This window comes from Macaca nemestrina, chromosome 16, assembly GCF_043159975.1.
Source record: "Macaca nemestrina isolate mMacNem1 chromosome 16, mMacNem.hap1, whole genome shotgun sequence".
In the NCBI taxonomy this organism is placed as follows: Eukaryota; Metazoa; Chordata; class Mammalia; order Primates; family Cercopithecidae; genus Macaca; species Macaca nemestrina.
The window spans coordinates 103455983-103473393 of NC_092140.1; the positions used below are offsets into that span (position 1 = coordinate 103455983).

The 17411-nt window shown below is 47.1% G+C and overlaps 2 long non-coding RNA genes across 2 annotated transcripts; one reads left to right on the top strand and one right to left on the bottom strand.

Moving 5' to 3' along the window:
• Positions 1 to 2798: 2798 nt before the first annotated feature.
• Positions 2799 to 12193, bottom strand: LOC139359158 (uncharacterized). Its single transcript, XR_011614985.1, has 3 exons — positions 12101 to 12193; positions 4636 to 4946; positions 2799 to 3934 (listed from the first exon to the last, which is right to left on the bottom strand). It is a non-coding gene; the product is annotated as an uncharacterized lncRNA (long non-coding RNA).
• Positions 12194 to 12881: 688 nt separating this feature from the next.
• On the top strand, positions 12882 to 15885 carry LOC139359159 (uncharacterized). The gene is made up of 3 exons (XR_011614986.1): positions 12882 to 13032; positions 14464 to 14667; positions 15281 to 15885. It is a non-coding gene; the product is annotated as an uncharacterized lncRNA (long non-coding RNA).
• The last annotated feature ends 1526 nt before the right edge of the window (positions 15886 to 17411 follow it).

The following is a 17411-nucleotide window of genomic DNA, read 5'->3' on the forward strand; positions in this document are numbered from 1 at the left end:
GTTTGGCCCTGTCCAAAATAACCATAACTCCACGTCGCCTTTGCCTGCAGGATGTATTTGTCCTGTCAATAACTAATTGTCAGGATTGCATTTGCCTCTGGAGAAGGGAAATCTGAAAAACATTTACATAAACATAAAAACATTTAGAGCCCAGGCTTCTAAATGCACGTGGGTTACAACCAACTTCCCACTTTAATTATGCTCCCAGTATAACCCTAAGAGCAGAGGGGAAGGCAGCCGTCCTTCCCTTCACTTGGCTCAGCTTGGGTGAGAAGTTCTTAAGAAAAAACACAGACATTCCCAGTTTATTTCTTGAAGAAGCTATTTCTTTTGTAAGGCATAATATCCAGGTGGGTTTTGCATACTTCATGAACAGAACATTTAAGTTGCTCTTAAATTGAATTTTAAGCACAATTTTTAGATATAACCACAGATTATTTGTTTGTTTGTTCAAGCTAAAATTAAAGCTGGCCGTCTACATAAACCGTCCATAGAGCGACAAGGATTTGCGTTCTGCCGCCTGCCCAAGAGGTCCACCGGAGACCAAATACCGAGGCAAACCAGCAATTTGGTGTGGCTGTGCGCGCACTCGTTTCCCTGACTGAGTACTCTGAGGTCATTAAGGGGTGCTGGGTTCTTTAGGAAGACGTTCTCATTAAGTGAATGGTGTCGAACTGCAGTTTAATAGCAGCCTAGGCATAGGCGTCCATGACACACACACACACAAACATACGAACACACTCACACACAAAAACATACAAACACACACACACTCACAGAGTCACACACGAAAACACACACACACACACAAACACAAACACACACAAAAACACACACGCTCACACAAAAACATACACACACACAAAAACACACACTCACAAACACACACAAAAACACACACACACAAAACATACACACACACAAAAACACACACACAAAAACATACACACACACACAAACACACACACAAAAACACAAACACACACACACAAACACACAACACACACACACACAAAAACATACAAACACACAAACACACAAAAACACACACACAAAAATACACACACAAACACACACACAAACACACAAACACACACACAAACACACTCACACAAAAACATACACACACACACAAAAACACACACACACAAATACACACAAAAACACAAACACACACAAACACACATAGAAACACACACAACACACGAACACACACAAACACAAAATGATTATATTTACTTATACAAGTTCTATTTAAACTATGCCTACATGCAGTATATATGTTGCAAAACTATTCCCCCCTACAGGCCAAGGAGGTTGTTTTTCTCATCTTTAAATTCCTAGAAGTGAGTATTCAGTTAAAAATTATCAGCATATTTGGCTCCAGTTATATTATCCTTGATTTCTGAATTTATTCATTCCGACATATCTACTGGGCACCTATTGTGTTCCAGACAATCTACAAAGCATATGGATACCAAGACAGTCTTCTCAAGGAATATTTCATCTGCCAAACTGAGTATTTTGATCTTACAAATGAATCCATAAGGGATTATGGATATTAAAGAAGGGTTAAAGATCAGTAGAAAAGTCCAAGTATTTTTTACTTTGAACATAACCCCCTACGTTTATACTGTTTGTGCAGAAAATAATAATAATAATAATAATGGCCTCTAAATCCTTCCTTTCTTGTCCATTTGTTTTTTAACTCTTCACTGGAGTGTGAAACCCTCGAGGGCAGAAACTCAGGCCCAGCGGCTTCTACATCTCCAGCTCCTGGCCCCTGGCAGGCACTCGCTGCCGACAACCTGACGGACTTACTCAATAAACCAGTATCGACATTTTCATGAGATACCAGGACACAAGCTTCTAAAAATGTTCAGCATTCAAAATACCAGAATATGAGGTAGGATGCTCCAAAGAAATAAATCAGCCTTCCCTCTCCCCAGCCTCACCCCTGAGAGAGATGTGCCATGGGAAAGAAGAGCTTCCAACGCTGGGAAAACCGCGCATCCTGGCACTGAAACACAGGAATTCCAGGAATCCCTTCATTGCATGAACAGTCTGAATTTTTGAAATAAGTAACGTGAATGATGACAACACAAGCCATACATACTGGCACTCACATGCCAGCCCCAGGCGAGGGCTGCATGGCAGAGCTGCAGGCCAGTTGGAAATGTGAATGACTGCACTTCCCATGTGTTTTTTAGGCTGCTAATTTTTACAGCCAAGAGATTTGCTATTAGAAGTTCACTTCAGTGTGGCTGAAAGGAATGGAAATGAATTGACAGATGTTACAGGTTTTCTTTACCTTTAATCTATATGCATAACTACGCCCTGGACTGAGACCCCTTGCAGATACATTGATCCAAGGTAAACAGTAATATACTGCAGGTCCTCAAATAACATCGTGTCATTCAATGTCGTTTCATTATAATATTGATAAGAAAAAATTGATTCCAGCTGGGGCCACTGTCGGTGTGGTGTGTGCGGTTCTCCCCATGTCTGTGTGGGTTTTCTCCGAGTACTCCCGTTTCCTCCCACATCCCAAAGCTGTGCACATTAGGTTCACTGGCCCCCATCTGAGTGAGTGTGGGTGTGTGTGAGTGTGTGTGCCCTGCAATGGGATGGCATCCTGGCCAGGGCTCGTTCCCCCCTTGCACCTTGACCCTGAGCTGGAATAAGTGTGTTAGAAAATGAATGAATGAATGACACAAATTTCACAAATTCTTGTAAAATAAAAATGCATCAAGTCTACCATAACCACACAGATGCACAACAAGAAATATGCGGTCTGAAAAAGCTCAACAAGTCCCTCGTATTCATGATGGCTTGTTTTTGCACTGCAAGGAGGTGCTCCTTACAATTTTTACTTTGCAAATATTTCTTCCTTAGTTTAACCAACTACCACTATGACCACCCTCACTCACTGTTGCGGCAAAACTCGGGTATATTGTCTTGTTTTTATTAATTTTTCTTAAATGTATAGCTCACATTTATTTCAACGTTTAATATTTGCGGTGTTTTGGGTCTTTATTTAGAAGTTTGGTGATGTTTTTGTGACCAGAAATATGTCCCAGGAATTTAACTCTTGTTTATATCAATTGGCCTGTGGTAAGGCTGGATTTATTGTATGTTACTTTGCGTAACGTCGCGGTTTCCAAGAATCTATTGGTGACCTCCAGTGAGGACTTACTGTACGTGAAGCTATTCATTTGTAAACCTTCAGTGACGATGGAGAAACAGTCCCGAAGGAAGGACAGCTGGAGGCCTGCACCACCCGGAACCATCCTTCGTGTCGGTATCTGAGTCCATCGTACCCAATGGAACAATAATTAATGGCAGCTGGCTCATGCCTAACCAGTTGTCTTCTCATTCTGAAGACAGGGAGGATTAAATTGTTTAGCCCTTCTTTTGTAGGTAGGACTGAGAGACTCCATATAGCCAACGAGTTGTGATGAATAGTGACTGAAATGCTTCGTCGATAATGGAAGATGCTCCATTGCTCAGTTTCCTTTTCATGGGACCTCAACATTTGACTTGGCAGCTGTGTTATCATCCGGGGCCCCTGAGAAACGACCGTGAGCATCACACATGTGTGAGACAAGTACACGGTGTGGATGAGAAATACAGAGATTTTGCAAAGCTGCTGAGATTGGGGGCTCTTTGGTGGTGGTTATGCAGCGTCATCCAGCTGACCCTGCCTGATATGCTAGGTTGCTCGCAGAGCGAAAGAAGGGGTTAGGGCCAAAGGAAGGCTAAGTCCCAGTGCCACCAAGCTGCTCCCTCCTCTGCTTCCTGGGAGACAGGCTCCATCATCAGCACGGTGCAGTGTGCAAATCAGAAACTTGACACTTAGATTCAGTGCTGTTGCCAGAATAAGGCATGTATGGTTCCTGTGGGCTCTTCTGTGGTCTCCTGAACACAGTGAATGCTGAGGAAAGGGTAGCAGTTATTACATTAATTTTTAGTTACAAGATGTTTGGCACATAATATGAGTCTAGATAGGAAGGGACGACAGCCCTAGACCTGCATTCAACATCAGCAAATATTGATTTGAAAGTCTACCAATCACTATCTAGGAGTCCTTTCCTAAGCAAATCTGAACAGGCTAGAAGAGGAGTCCGAAGCATAAAGTACAGCCTAGGGGAGGTGGCCTCTAGTCGAGAGAAGTCCAGGTTGTTATGTGAGTCCTTGGGTATCTGTGAAGGCTCCCTGGAGGAGGTGATGTGGCAGCTGAGATCTGTGAGATGAGTCAGGACAGTCTAGTATGAAGAGGGGAAGACAAGCTCACACAGGAGGAACGGTATGTGCAGAGGCCACAGGGAAGGAGGGGTGGTGCATGCAGAGAACTGCAGTGGCCATCTGGAGGCTACAGTGACTCCATCTAGAGGCTGATTCGTCATGCTGGCTTCTGATTAACCTCTGTTCCAGGCACACCTCTAAGATTTCCAGTCTGTCTATTGTTCCTTGAATAAGAGCAAGTACTTACTGTAAATCCTGCCCTTAGGTCAGCCAACCTTGATGTTATCGTACTTCAATTGTCCTGCAGCTCCCTTGTGAACCAATCCTCCCTGTGATCTCCAAGCCCTGGGTCTGGGGGTCTTGGAGCAAGGACCCACCATCTTGTCTTACCTGAGACGCTGACGGGCTCCTGTTCCTAAGTCCCTATTCATGTTTCTTTCTGAGAAACTGGATACATCAGCTCCTTTCTTCAGCCTCTTGGCTTCCTCGGACTTTGGGAGTAGGTTTGCATAGACCTGCCCACTGCGGAACAGGCCAGAAAAGAGAATGTGAGGGGCAGGTGATGAGAAACGGGGCTGCAGCCGTAAAAGGAAATCAAGCCACACCCAACGCAGGCCTAGATGTCTTCCTATCGCAGCAAGTGAAACTTCTCAAGCTCCATTTCTTCTCTTTGTCCACAAGGAGTAATTTGAAATGAAGTCCTGCTGGGCGCAGAAGACAAAAAGATGTTAGGTCTCCCAACATCTGTGTCTAATCATTCAGTAACTTGCCTCAAAGCTTACACGGAGCAGGGGCTGGTACGGCGGCATCGCGCTGTTCTCCTGTTCCAGAGAGATGTTCTTATCTCCCCTCCTCCCATCTGCCATCGGCTTTATGGAACCCAAGTTCTCAGGCTGCAAAGCTTCCAAAAGATGTCTGAGAGGAAACTCTCAACTTGGCAGTCGACGCCTCTGAATTGCTGAGCAGTGAATGGAATTTCTGCCTCTCACCCCACCCACTCTGGAGAACTCTGGAACCCAGGAATCACATGATACTGCTTGCACGGGTAATGTGAGCAGGAGAGAAACCCATCCCTTCCTCACCCCACCCCGTGCACGAGGACATCCAAGGATATACAAGGTTCCCCTCTATGACTTTAGATTGGCTCTCCATGCCCAGGAGGAGAATTCGGCTCGTCTTCTCCTGCCAGCTCCAAATTATTTCTGGCTGGCTCATCCCTCCCCCTGAAAGACCCAGAGGATTCAGAGACATGGCAAGGCCTTCTCATGGACATTGAACTCACTGACTCGGCACGCACCGTAGCAAAGGTTTGCACAGAAACTTTACACCCAGAGCCAATAAAGTCCGTGCCATCGAAAGCAAGTCAAAACACAATGGCATCCAGCAGAGCAGCCAGCAGATTGTCAGCCTGTCCTCTTAAGCAAAAGTTCTGCAGGAGAGCCAGCGGAGAAGCTTGAGAAGGAGCCAGGAAGGGAGTGAGCTCCACATGCCCCACGCTGCTCCTGCCACCGCTGCCACGGCTGCTGCTGGAAAAACACATTCCAGCATCTGGCATCGGAGCCTGGCAGCTGAGGCGCGCCCCGCCTGTGTGGCCAGGAGTGCCCTCTGAAATGCACAGCCAAGAGAGGAGACGACAGGGCAGGTACAACCAGGGGTGCCAATCCCACGGGGCCGTGCCAACTCTGCCTTGCCATCCGATGCCAGCCAATTTCCTTGTGCCACAATGGCCGGGTTTAAGAAATGTTAACCTTGTGTTTTGAAAGTGATAAACGCTCCAGGATAAAGAGAAGTCTTTTCCAGCCACGCCCCAATCTACTCATGAGGAGCAGGGGCTGGGGAACAAATCTCCAATATGACAAATAACCTCAGAGCAGGGATGCAGAGAGGCTGGCAGCAGGCGGGACCTCCTCCAGCAAACACGTGGAAAGAGCCTAAAATCAGCACGTGGCTTCCAACCAACACTCCAGCACGCTCTCCAACCCAGGCCACGGTGGGGAGATTTGCTTCCCTGCTGTTTTCTTACCAGCAGAGCATTCTGACCTTCACAAGACCCTGCTTCCTTAAGAGAAAGCCAGGCCAGTGCTTCTGCTGCTGTGGCCTGTCACCTAATCTCTCTTTGGAGCTGGGCAGTCCTCTTGCCCATGAACAACCACACACCGCACCCCCAGAGGAGCCGAGGGAGGGAGCTCTGGGCAGAGGCAGCAGATGAACTCTGGGCGACGATTTCCAGGGAATGCCTCCCCAAGCACTGTTTGTTAACTGGAGGAAAGGGAACCACTGTGGCAAGAGCAGCACGAAAGATTTTTCAGTTGTGATAGATGTTTCATAGCCACTTAATTAAGCTCAGGTTAAGCCAAAACATGACCAAAGAATTGTCATCATGCATGAGCAAATGTAGAAATGCCATGTCCCTTAAGATTCTTTTTTTTTTTTGAGACGGAGTCTCACTCTGTTGCCCAGGCTGGAGTGCAGTGGCGCGATCTCGGCTCCCTGCAAGCTCTGCCTCCCGGGTTCACGCCATTCTCCTGCCTCAGCCTCCCGAGTAGCTGGGACTACAGGCGTCCATCACCACGCCCGGCTAATTTTTTGTATTTTTAGTAGAGACGGCGTTTCACTGTGTTAGCCAGGATGGTCTCGATCTCCTGACCTCGTGATCCGTCCACCTTGGCCTCCCAAAGTGCTGGGATTACAGGCGTGAGCCACCATGCCCGGCCAAGATTCTTTATAGAAAAAATAAAACCAGGTGATCACTGCAAACGAAGGCATCTTCAGAAAATATGAAAGGCACTAACTTTATATGACCCTGTGCAAACTGCTCTAAACCTGAAGGAGCAGCCAGCTTCCTGTCTCAAAGTTCTGCTGCATTAAACAGATGGCAGAGTGGTCCCAGACATCCCAGCAACTAGGCAGGTACACACGTTTCAGAAATGAGAGGTGGACCAATAACAGGTCCACAGGGAATGGTTTGGGCACAGGGCAAAGGGGACAGACAACCTCAAAGGTCCTTTGGGTGGACACAGAGGCCAGTTGGAGCACTTGCCACAGCTTCAGGATGCATCTTGTGTCAAGACCTTGGCATGCTGAAGTCAGCTAAAACAGAGCCAGTCACGAGTTATGATTATCCTCGTTCAGCTAGGATGGAGAATCCCATACAGACACCGCGGTCACTTTCCTTTCTGGACGTCCTATATTTAATTGATGAAGTCACTCGAGCTTCCTCTGTTTGAGCTAAGGTCCCTGAGTTTGGCAGGAGAGGGATGATGGGAGTTCCTGGGGAAGGAGGCTGATCTCAACTCCATTAAACATTCTGAGAGGGTGTAAAATTTGTCCGGCCTGTTTGCTTTTTTTTTTTTTTTTTTTCCCAAACTCCAGGCTAGTGGGTGGGATACAGTTCAGAGCAGAAAAACAGAAGCAGGCCTTGGAGGAAGGTCCAGCATTGGTAGGAACGATGGCAGTGGATGGGACCATCCAAGAGAAAGCACTGAACCCTACCTGAGCCTTGGGTGCTTCTTGGGTGAGCTCCCTGCATTCCCAACAGACCCCTGGCCAAAGGCGCTTTGAGACTGGGTACCAGAGCAGCTTCCGCAGCAACCACCACGCTCAGTCACCGGGCATGTCGCAGGCCTGTCCTTGAAGCTCCCTCCTACAAGCAGATTGAAATGCTGCTTTCCCGGGGCTCTGTTCTGCACTGTCAGTCTGCACTGCAGAGGATGCTTCAGCCGGAGGATCAATTCTGTACTCTCCGCAAAGAGCTCTGGAGCTGGGGGTGGGCCTGGAGATGCCAGCACTTTTCTGAGTCTGAATCTCACTTTGTAAAAATTAGAATGACTCAGGGCAAAAGGAGAGAAAAACATGTATATTCATGCAAGATAAAGTTTTAGAATCCATGCAGGGAAGTTATGATCCACAAAGCAACCATAATTTAACCACATTACATGCCAGAATTAAGCTGTAAATTTAATAGCATGTATTTACAAAGTAATGAAAGTCTACATATCATGTTTTCAAAAATAATCCCACAAATCTGAAAGTAGGTTGATTTGACTGCTGGACATTTCTCTGAATATTTTGCTACTTGTGAAACCAAATTCTCCTCTTCACTGGAGCATTGACGTGGAGGCATTTTATGGATGCATGATAGAAAATATGTGGAACAGGTGAGGAAGTGTGGGAGGGACCTGATGACATTGTCTTGGAAGAGGTCACATTTTCTGTGAGCTGAATGGGCTGACGAATCACGCCTGCTGAATCCTGTCACAGTGGAGAGCACTACTAATATTACACGGTGGAAGGAGGCCTGCAACTCCACACCAGACTAAAATGCACTCAAGGCATGATACTCAGGGTTCACTTTAGAAGACCTGATTCTAGTCTGCTGAGCTCAAATAAATTTCATTTATTCAGTGCCTCTGTGCACTCAGCACTAGTCATTAGTGGCTGAGCAATGCCAACTTCACTTTTTTGTAGCAGGGGAAGGAACAAAATCTGTCTTCTTAATGTCTTCCTATAGATATTATTTACTGGTCCTTTTGTGGAATCAAATGTTTTGTTGCCCTAAAGAATAGAAGGATGAACCTTTTGAAGCTCCTTTTATATTTTTTGTAAGGTATTAGTAGATGCTTATAGTACAGGGCTATAGATGTGGGAAAACAGATTTGACAAAAGTTCTGGAAGCTTGTAATGCCATTTCATTAGGCTCTTGGTACAGCCTGAATCAGCACAAAGACACGAGGTCATTGCAAGGAGGATGGACAGAAGCTCCAGCAGCCTCTTCCGGCAATCATCTCTGCAAAGGCTAGGCCTGACCAGGGGAGGGTTCTAGATGCTCCCTGGGGAATCCAGATGAGCCAAAGAACTAGGACTTAATTTGAATCACAGCTGATTTTTGCAAGTCTCTCAGAATCCTTATAATCGGGATGGTGGCACTTGTAAACCTCCTGTATGGTGGATGCCCCCCCAGACAGCAGAGGGTCCCAGACGTTCCAGCAACTAGGCTGGGACACACATTTCTTTCCTTCCTGAGATTTGCAAAAGGTCAAGAACCAACAGCCTGGATCTTCTCAACCAAAAGAGAGTCCTACTAGAAAGAACCACTAGGCTGTAAGCCTCCCACGGGCAAGGATTCACATCTACTACTTACCAACAAGGGCATGTTGAAGGTGCAGAAGAACGAAGGAAGGTGCAAGTGGGTTGGAGGGGAGATGTTTTGCAGAGAAAACAATCAGTTTGTCTAAAATAAAGGATGAAACGCTAGAAATGCAGAGGCCAGGATGGAAGGTGGGATGGGTGAAGGACACCATCAGCGGGCAGGGACGACGAGAGCACGTCCTTGGATTCCTCCCTGCAAACAAAGGCTGCCAGCAGCTGCCGCCTGTGGGTTCCTGCTAAGCCCTCATCTGAGTATTTCTGCCTCAGTTGCAGTTAAAGAAATAAAGTGCTGGAGGAAGAGATGGGATTTAGCAAAAATGACTAGTGCTGAGTGCACAGAGGCACTGAATAAATGAAATTTGATTAAAAGGGTGAATCTGAGCCAGGGAAAAAAAAACCGAGCCAAGTGTTGACAGCGGAAAAGCATCCTCAGAGGCTCAAGTTCTCAGGCCTCTCTGGCTCTTCCCTTGGAGCCCTGTGGTCATCTGGCTGTGCGTGTGCCTCTCTCCTGCTTCCCAGTCCCTTATCCTGGCAGATTTTAAAAAAAGTCAACAGAACGATGCTGCCCGTTGCTCAGGCAAAGGCCCCTTGAAGTACCTTGGGGTCCCCGTTAATTCTTTCCATAAGCGTTTATGAAGTGCCTACTAGATGTCAAAGAGAAATCAAACCACAGCCACAGTTAGAGCCTCAGGCATTTCTGTTCAGGAACTCACAATGTTATCGGGTTCACTCAAGGAGATGATTTATTTTAGATCTTGACTCTCACTCCAGCTGCCCCACAGGAGAATGACATTTAAATCAGAATGCCACGTTATCCATTTACAATAGAAAATATGTATTTGCAGAGACCATAATATTTCAGAACCTGGCTACTCTAAGGGTGGTCCACGAATCCACAGTGTTGGCAGCACCTGGAAACTTGTTAGCAAAGCAGAAATTCAAGCCCCAGCTCAGATCCACAGAATGAAAACTGCATTTTAACAAGATCCCCAGGTGATCCTTATGTGCATGGAATTGGAGAAACAATGGTCTAGAATCGTGGTTCTCAAACAGGAGTGTGCATCAGAGGGAGGGATGGTTAAAACCAGGGTGTGGGGGTCCCACTCCAGCGTTTCTGCTTTGGGGGGTGTGGAATAAGGCCCAAGAGCTTGCAACGTCTCACAAGTTTCCAGGGCCCAGACTTTGGGAACTACCGATCCAAACATCTAGACAACCCCCTATGACACCACAATGCCTGACTTAATGCGGTGGCTGAAGTTGCAAAATTAATCCGAAGCCCTCATCATCCTCACATCTGAGCTGTATCAGCCTCACAAGGAGGGTATGTGTATAAAACAGATCACTGGTCCCCATCCCCAGATTCTGTGTGTGCCTCATTGAATAAGAACAGACTTACACATTTTCACATCATCATAAAATTTAAGACTATCAAAGACAAAAAGAAAATTTTGTGGTTTTTTTTTTTTAAAGAACTGATTGAATTTCTTGAAGTTTCTTAAAACTCAGAAGGCAAGAAGTTAGTTGTTTAGTAACAATTTTAAAGTTTCAAGTTAGCTACGTTGAAATGTGCAGGTGTTGGCCGGGCGCGGTGGCTCACGCCTGTAATCCCAGCACTTTGGGAGGCCCAGGCAGGCAGATCATCAGGTCAGGAGATCGAGACCATCCTGGCTAACACGGTGAAACCCCGTCTCTACTAAAAATACAAACAAAAATTAGCTGGGCGTGGTGGCGGATGCCTGTAGTCCCAGCCACTCGGGAGAGTGAGGCAGTAGAATGGTGTGAACCCAGGAGGTGGAGCTTGCAGTGAGCCGAGATCACGCCACTGCACTCCAGCCTGGGTGACAGAGCGAGACTCCATCTCAAAAAAAAATAAAGAAATGTGCAGGTGGTTTTTTGGACAGTGCAAGAGTGCTTTGGGTAGAAAAGTAAGCACATGTTTCTCTTTCCACTTTTCCTCAGCAGCCTTGATATGATGAACGCTATCACATATGCCACTATCATTCCTGCACATCTGCGTGGCAATAATAATTATTGATGTTAGATATAGCAAAATCCTTGATTTTTCTTCTTGGTGTCCTGGACCTTTGGCCTTGCCTGCTGTCTTCACAAATGTTCTTGACTCATGGCTGCACCCCTCATCAAAGTGCAGACAGACTCTGGACTCACCAGGCCCGCCACTCCAGGCTTTGGATAAAGACGTGGGGAGAAAAGTGGCATGGTGGTTTTTAAAAATAACATTTTTAATGTTTTTAAAAAAACATGAATAGGGAGTGGAGACTTTCAGAATCAAAAAAATAAAATGTCAGTGAAAGTAAAGGAAGGGCTAGTCCCCTCTTTGAAACAATATTCTGCAACTTAAAGAATAGCTTGTGAACAGGGTGTGCTAGGGAGAATTTAATACAGAGAAGGCAGAAGCAAGACAGGAAATGTCTTTTCCCTCCCACAGATTGGAGCAGAGGGGCCGACGTGGCTGTGGATTGGTGGCAGGGGAGGCCCTGGCTTCGGCAACACTGTTCTAGTGTGCACTGACAAGATGTTCCTATTTAGACCGAGGCTTTCAAGTGGCCATTCTTCTCTAAAGTTATTTTTATCTATAGTGCCTCGCCTGTACATAATGCTATAGGTACACGTGCAATCAGTGCTTAAAATAGCACCTCAATTCTATCATGATAGCTAAAAATAATCCTGGGGTTCCTTTGGAGCTCACCTGGTGGCTGCCCTCGGCACACAGGCACGGATCCTTGTCAGGTCTGCCTTCCCACCAGATCTTCAAAAGACTTTCTCCATTCCCCTACCCACCCCCCCACCCCCATTGCTTCCTGGAACTCATTTCTTCTTATTGCTTTGTGACGCAAACTTCTCAAAAAACTTGCACAATCACAAACTCTGATTGGCATTCCTACCCGCCTTCTGCTCATCAGCAAACGTGATAATGAAGGTGTTGCTTTCTCTTTCTCCCCGTTTCCCTCCTTCACTTTACAGCTCTACTGGGACAGATGTTTATTGAATCTTCCCTTCCACCTGGGGAGAATTTATTAACAAGAAAACACAAAACAGACTTCACTTGGGACACCCAACAAATTACTGACTCCTCTCTTCGCCCAGTAAGTCGTGGGGACTAGCTGTGTTTTCCCGCGTCTTCAGCTGTAGAGGGTTAGCGGCAGCGTTCTGCCTGTCCTTCCAAGGTTTGCCACTCCCTCTTATTATCAGGTCTCTTTGAGATAGAACTGCTGATCCTTACATATTGCCAGATTCCCATCTGAGCACATAAATCCAAGCTTCAATGGGCTCCAAACAATCTTCAGATTTTCATTCTAGAAACTTCGAAGGATAGAAACTTGCTCCCTGAAAAAAATTATTTGTTCAACATCTGGCCCCGCTAATCTGCAGCCCCAGAAATGACCAGATCATTTCATGAGAAAACCCAATTTGGGGTTTTGATTCTCCTTCAAGTTTCAACTTCTTAGCCCCTGGACTTTCTGGCCAGCATCACCTGGGTCTTCAGTGTGGCCCCCAGCACAGCCACCCTGTGACTACCCAAAGGACACACAGTGAATACTGGAGAGAAATTCCTAATGGCCTCCTTACCGATCCCAGCTTACTTTCATTCCGTCTGCACTCTCTGTCCCGTGAAAACAGGTAAGTGGCATCTGTGACCATGATTCCAAGCTGCTTTTAACAGCAAAGTATCCAATTATAGACACCATTTTACCTTACAGGGACTCCATTATGTCTGCTCAGAGTGCAGCTCCACGCATCCCCCTCCTGGAACGCCACAATCCGCCACCTCCACGCTGCACGTAGTTCTGAAACTTCCTCATAATCGCATGCACTGGCACAAAGCCTCAGCAATTAGTCTCAAACAGCCCCATAAACCAGCACCTGGCTAGGTGTCATAGACCTAATGAAAGTCAAGGGCGTCAACGAGATGCTTATTATATGGTGCCTCTCCCTTCTTTGTTAATGTTGTTTGGACCTCATGGAAACCCGCGTGCATAGGAAAATACAGGCAGCTGTTCAGGTCCCCCCAGCTTAAACCAATGTTTCTGTCAAGCTATAGATGAAACAGTGAGCAAACGGCCTTCATTTCTGGAGCCCTCCAGAAACATTCCCAGAATTCCAGAATGAATGTCGACTGCAATGCTGGGGGAGAAATAGACCCCTCAGGACAAAGGACCTCTAAGCACTGCCACCAACAATACAGGATTTTTCTCTTGTTTTGACTTGGTGGAATATGTTGGGTCACAGTGCAGTGACCTTGGAGGGTTTGATGATTACAAAGAAACAATAAAATTTAGAAAAAAAGAAGAGAAAGAAAAAAGAATGCTCTGGGGGTATGAGAACAGCAGAGGACGACAGCAGAAACAGTTTTGGAATGAGGAAGGTTTGGGCATTGTGAGCTCCCGCCATGGATAAGGAGCGCTTTCTGATTTGTACTTAACGCCCAGGGCTCCCCATCCACTGAGTTCGCTGCCGGGTGTGTGTCAGGCCCTAAATCTCCTGCATCCCCGCAGCCCACCCTGTTAAGTCCAAGCGGAGAGACCAGGGCATGAGGAAAGAATCCGGGCCACGGTGGTTCGTGCCTGTAATCCCAGGCAGGTGGATCACCTGAGGTCAGAAATTCAAGACCAGCCTGGCCAACAAGGCGAAACCCCGTCTCTACTCAAAACACAAAACTAGACGGGCGAGGTGGCGGCGCCTGTAGTCCCGGCTACTCTGGAGGCTGAGGCAGGAGAATGGCGGGAACCCAGGAGGCGGAGCTTGCAGTGAGCTGAGATCGCACCACTGCACTCCAGCCTGGGCGACAGAGCGAGACTCCATCTCAAAAAAAAAAGAAGCTGAATGCCCACCATCACTTGGTTTTCCTTTTGTCAAGGTCATTGTCCAATTCTTTTTTTTTTGTTTGAGGCGGAGTCTCGCTCTGTGGCCCAGGCTGGGGTGAGCGGCGCCATCTTGGTTCACTGCAAGCTCCGCCTCCCGGGTTCCCGCCATTCTCCTGCCTCAGCCTCCCGAGTAGCTGGGACTACAGGCGCCGCCATCACGCCTGGTTAATTTTTTCCTATTTTTCAGTAGAGACGGGGTTTCACCGTGTTAGCCAGGATGGTCTCCATCTCCTGCCCTCGTGATCCGCTCGCCTCGGCCTCCCAAACTGCTGGGATGACAGATGTGAGCCACGGCGCCCGGCCCCCAATTCCTGATGCAACACGGTGCAGTGGAGCTGAGGGCCCCACACAGATGCGGCAGCAGCAGTGCTGGGTTCCAGGCCTGTCACAGGTGAGTCACAGGTCACTCTCCGGTCTCCAGTTCTCTTAGCAGCAAAACAGTCCCAACTCCACAACTCCTGAGCCCTAACAGCATTCCTATCAGGGAATCTGCGTCTCAATCGCTTCCTTCCAATGGGCGTTTCCCTAGAAGCCCGAATCTCTCCTGTCACCTGCCACACCCCGCAAGGCCCCCCCTGGCCCAACCAAGACCTCTCCGTTAGCCTTCTGCCTGCACAAGTCCAGATGCTCCCCATCCCCTCATCACAAAACATTTGGGAATTCCCGGCCTTTTGCATTTTAAAATCCACTATTTTAAGATGTTCTGCAATCAATGAATCCTCTAGAGGGAGGGATTTTTTCCTGGACTCCTGTGAAAGGCAGCCGCCTCCTCCCCTCATGTAACATTCTGCTCCCTTGTTTGTTCCATGTTACCTTTGCTTTGCCCAGTCACATGGCCAATGGCTGTGGAGGGAGACAGGACACTCAGCACCAGGGAGGCTGATGAGGAAGGAGTGGGGGGAGCAGGGCACCACTGGATCTAGCCCAGCCACACCAGAGCCCTGCTGCTTCCAGAAGCCTGAAGGTGGCCGCTTCCGCTGATTTCCCGATTTTCCTGTTTTTAGATGGTCCTGGACCTAAAGCTCCAGGAGGTTAGACCACAAGAAGGCAGACGGCCTGCACACCACCACCAGTCAGCAAGTGAGGCTTCACATGGATGCAAATATCCAAAACACGCTTGGGCTGAATCACACAGCAAGGGAGAAATCTTAGTGAGGATGAAATGTTGTCACCGTCAGCCCAAGGGCAGGAACGTCGCCAGTGGCTAAAAGACAGAAACATGAGCTTTGTCTGGGCTCTCTGCCTGCAGTCCCTCCTTCTGCTCATCCTTCCCTTCCTCTCTCACCCTCTCTCTAACCCAGCTCCCTCTTCCCGTCAGGCCTATGCAAGGGCAGGTGCCCTGTGGTTCCCGATCTCCTCTGGAGCCAGTCACCTGTAGAGGATCAGGACTCTAGCTCCCGGAGCCTGCGGCAAGAGGCAGGTCAAGTCAGCGTCTGCTCCTCATCCTACCAGCAGGCCCCGAGGATGGAAGGGTGACGGAGGGGCCCATTGTGAGCCTAAGGGGAAACCGAAAAGTCAGGAAAAGGTTTCCATGACAAGCCGTTTTCTAGGAACTCTAACAATGGGGAAATAATATCATCCAACCTAGAAAAGAGAAGACAGGACTACAAGAAGAAAGGAACAATGATAAATGATACTACCCAAAGCTAGTATCATTCCGAGCTTAAAGAGCGAATGAAACAGAAAAGGCAGCAGCTGCTAGCTGAGGACGCAGCCTGATTTTAGGAGGTCATGCCCTTAATTGGACACAGGAGTTTGTTCATGGGTTACCCCCCTTCCTGCACCTTCCGTGGTGGCAAACATTTGGGTTTTACCACCACCAGAAGTTTCTCTATCCATCAAAAATCACAAGACAGTCCACAGCACCCTACAGGCTCCCCATCCTGCCCTGGGCCGGGATAGTCCTGAAGTTCTTATCATGAACAAGAACCAGAATGTTCCAGGACAGTTTGCAAACAGTATCACTAAAAAAGAGGCTAGTGCCACAGATGGTGGGTTATGGTTATATGACAATAAGGCAAGGGTATATCTGTGTATTGTGAATGTGTGTTATGTGTATATGTGTGCATACATGTGCATGTGTTGATATGAGTGTATGTGTATGCATGTGTGTGTGGTGTCCATGTATATGTGTACTGTTTGCACGTGTGTATGTGTGTGCAGCTGTGTGCACATGAGTTTTGTACATATGTGTGCATGTGTGTGTGGGCAGGTGTGGGTATATGTATACATCTGTGTTGTGTATGTGTAGGTGTGTGTGTGTGCATGTGTTGACATGTCTATGTGTGTAGAGTGCATGTGTGTATGTGTGTGGGGGTTGTATGTGCAGGTGTAGATGTCCATGTATTATGCATGCATTTATGTTCTGTATGTATGTGTATCTGTGTGTGCATGTGTGTATGTGGGTTTGCATAAGTATGTTCTGTGTGCATGTGTGTGTATGTATGCATTGTGTTCTGTATGCCTGTTCTGTGTGCATGTGCGTGCATGTGTGTGTGTATGCATGTGTGTTCTGTGTGCAGTGTGGATGTGGATGTGCATCGATGTGTATTCTGTATGCATATGTGGATGTGGGCCTGTGTTCGCATGTTTGCTGTGTATGCGTATGTGTATGTGTGTGGGTGCAAATGTGTGTATGTATGAGTGGGAGGATTGTGTGTGTAGCTGTGTATTATGCATGTGTGCTCTGTATGCAGTGTGTATGTGTATGTTGGTGTGTGCATGTGTAGATGAGGGTGTGTATGTGTGCCGTGTGTATACATAGAGTAAATTTTCCTTTCTACACAGACACACACACACATTTACATGATCCAGTATGGTCCTTACCAAAGCCCACAGACACCTGCAAAGGACGCAGCACTTGCCAAGCCACTAGCCAAGCCATACGGCTCAGAGACAAGTATTTATGGTAAAGTCATCTGTTCCAGACAGCCTGTGTCTTTAATAGAAATGCCAAAAGTGCTTTGCGTTGGGCAGCCTGGGGTGTGTCCTAGTCAGGAAATCTCATCAGATTGCTTCAAGATTTCCTCAGCCTTCACTCCAAAATACTAACTGCATCGCAACCATAGGAAAATCAAATCCACAAAGTAGATGGGTCTGTTTTGAATTTTTATGTAATTGGAAAAATGAAATAAA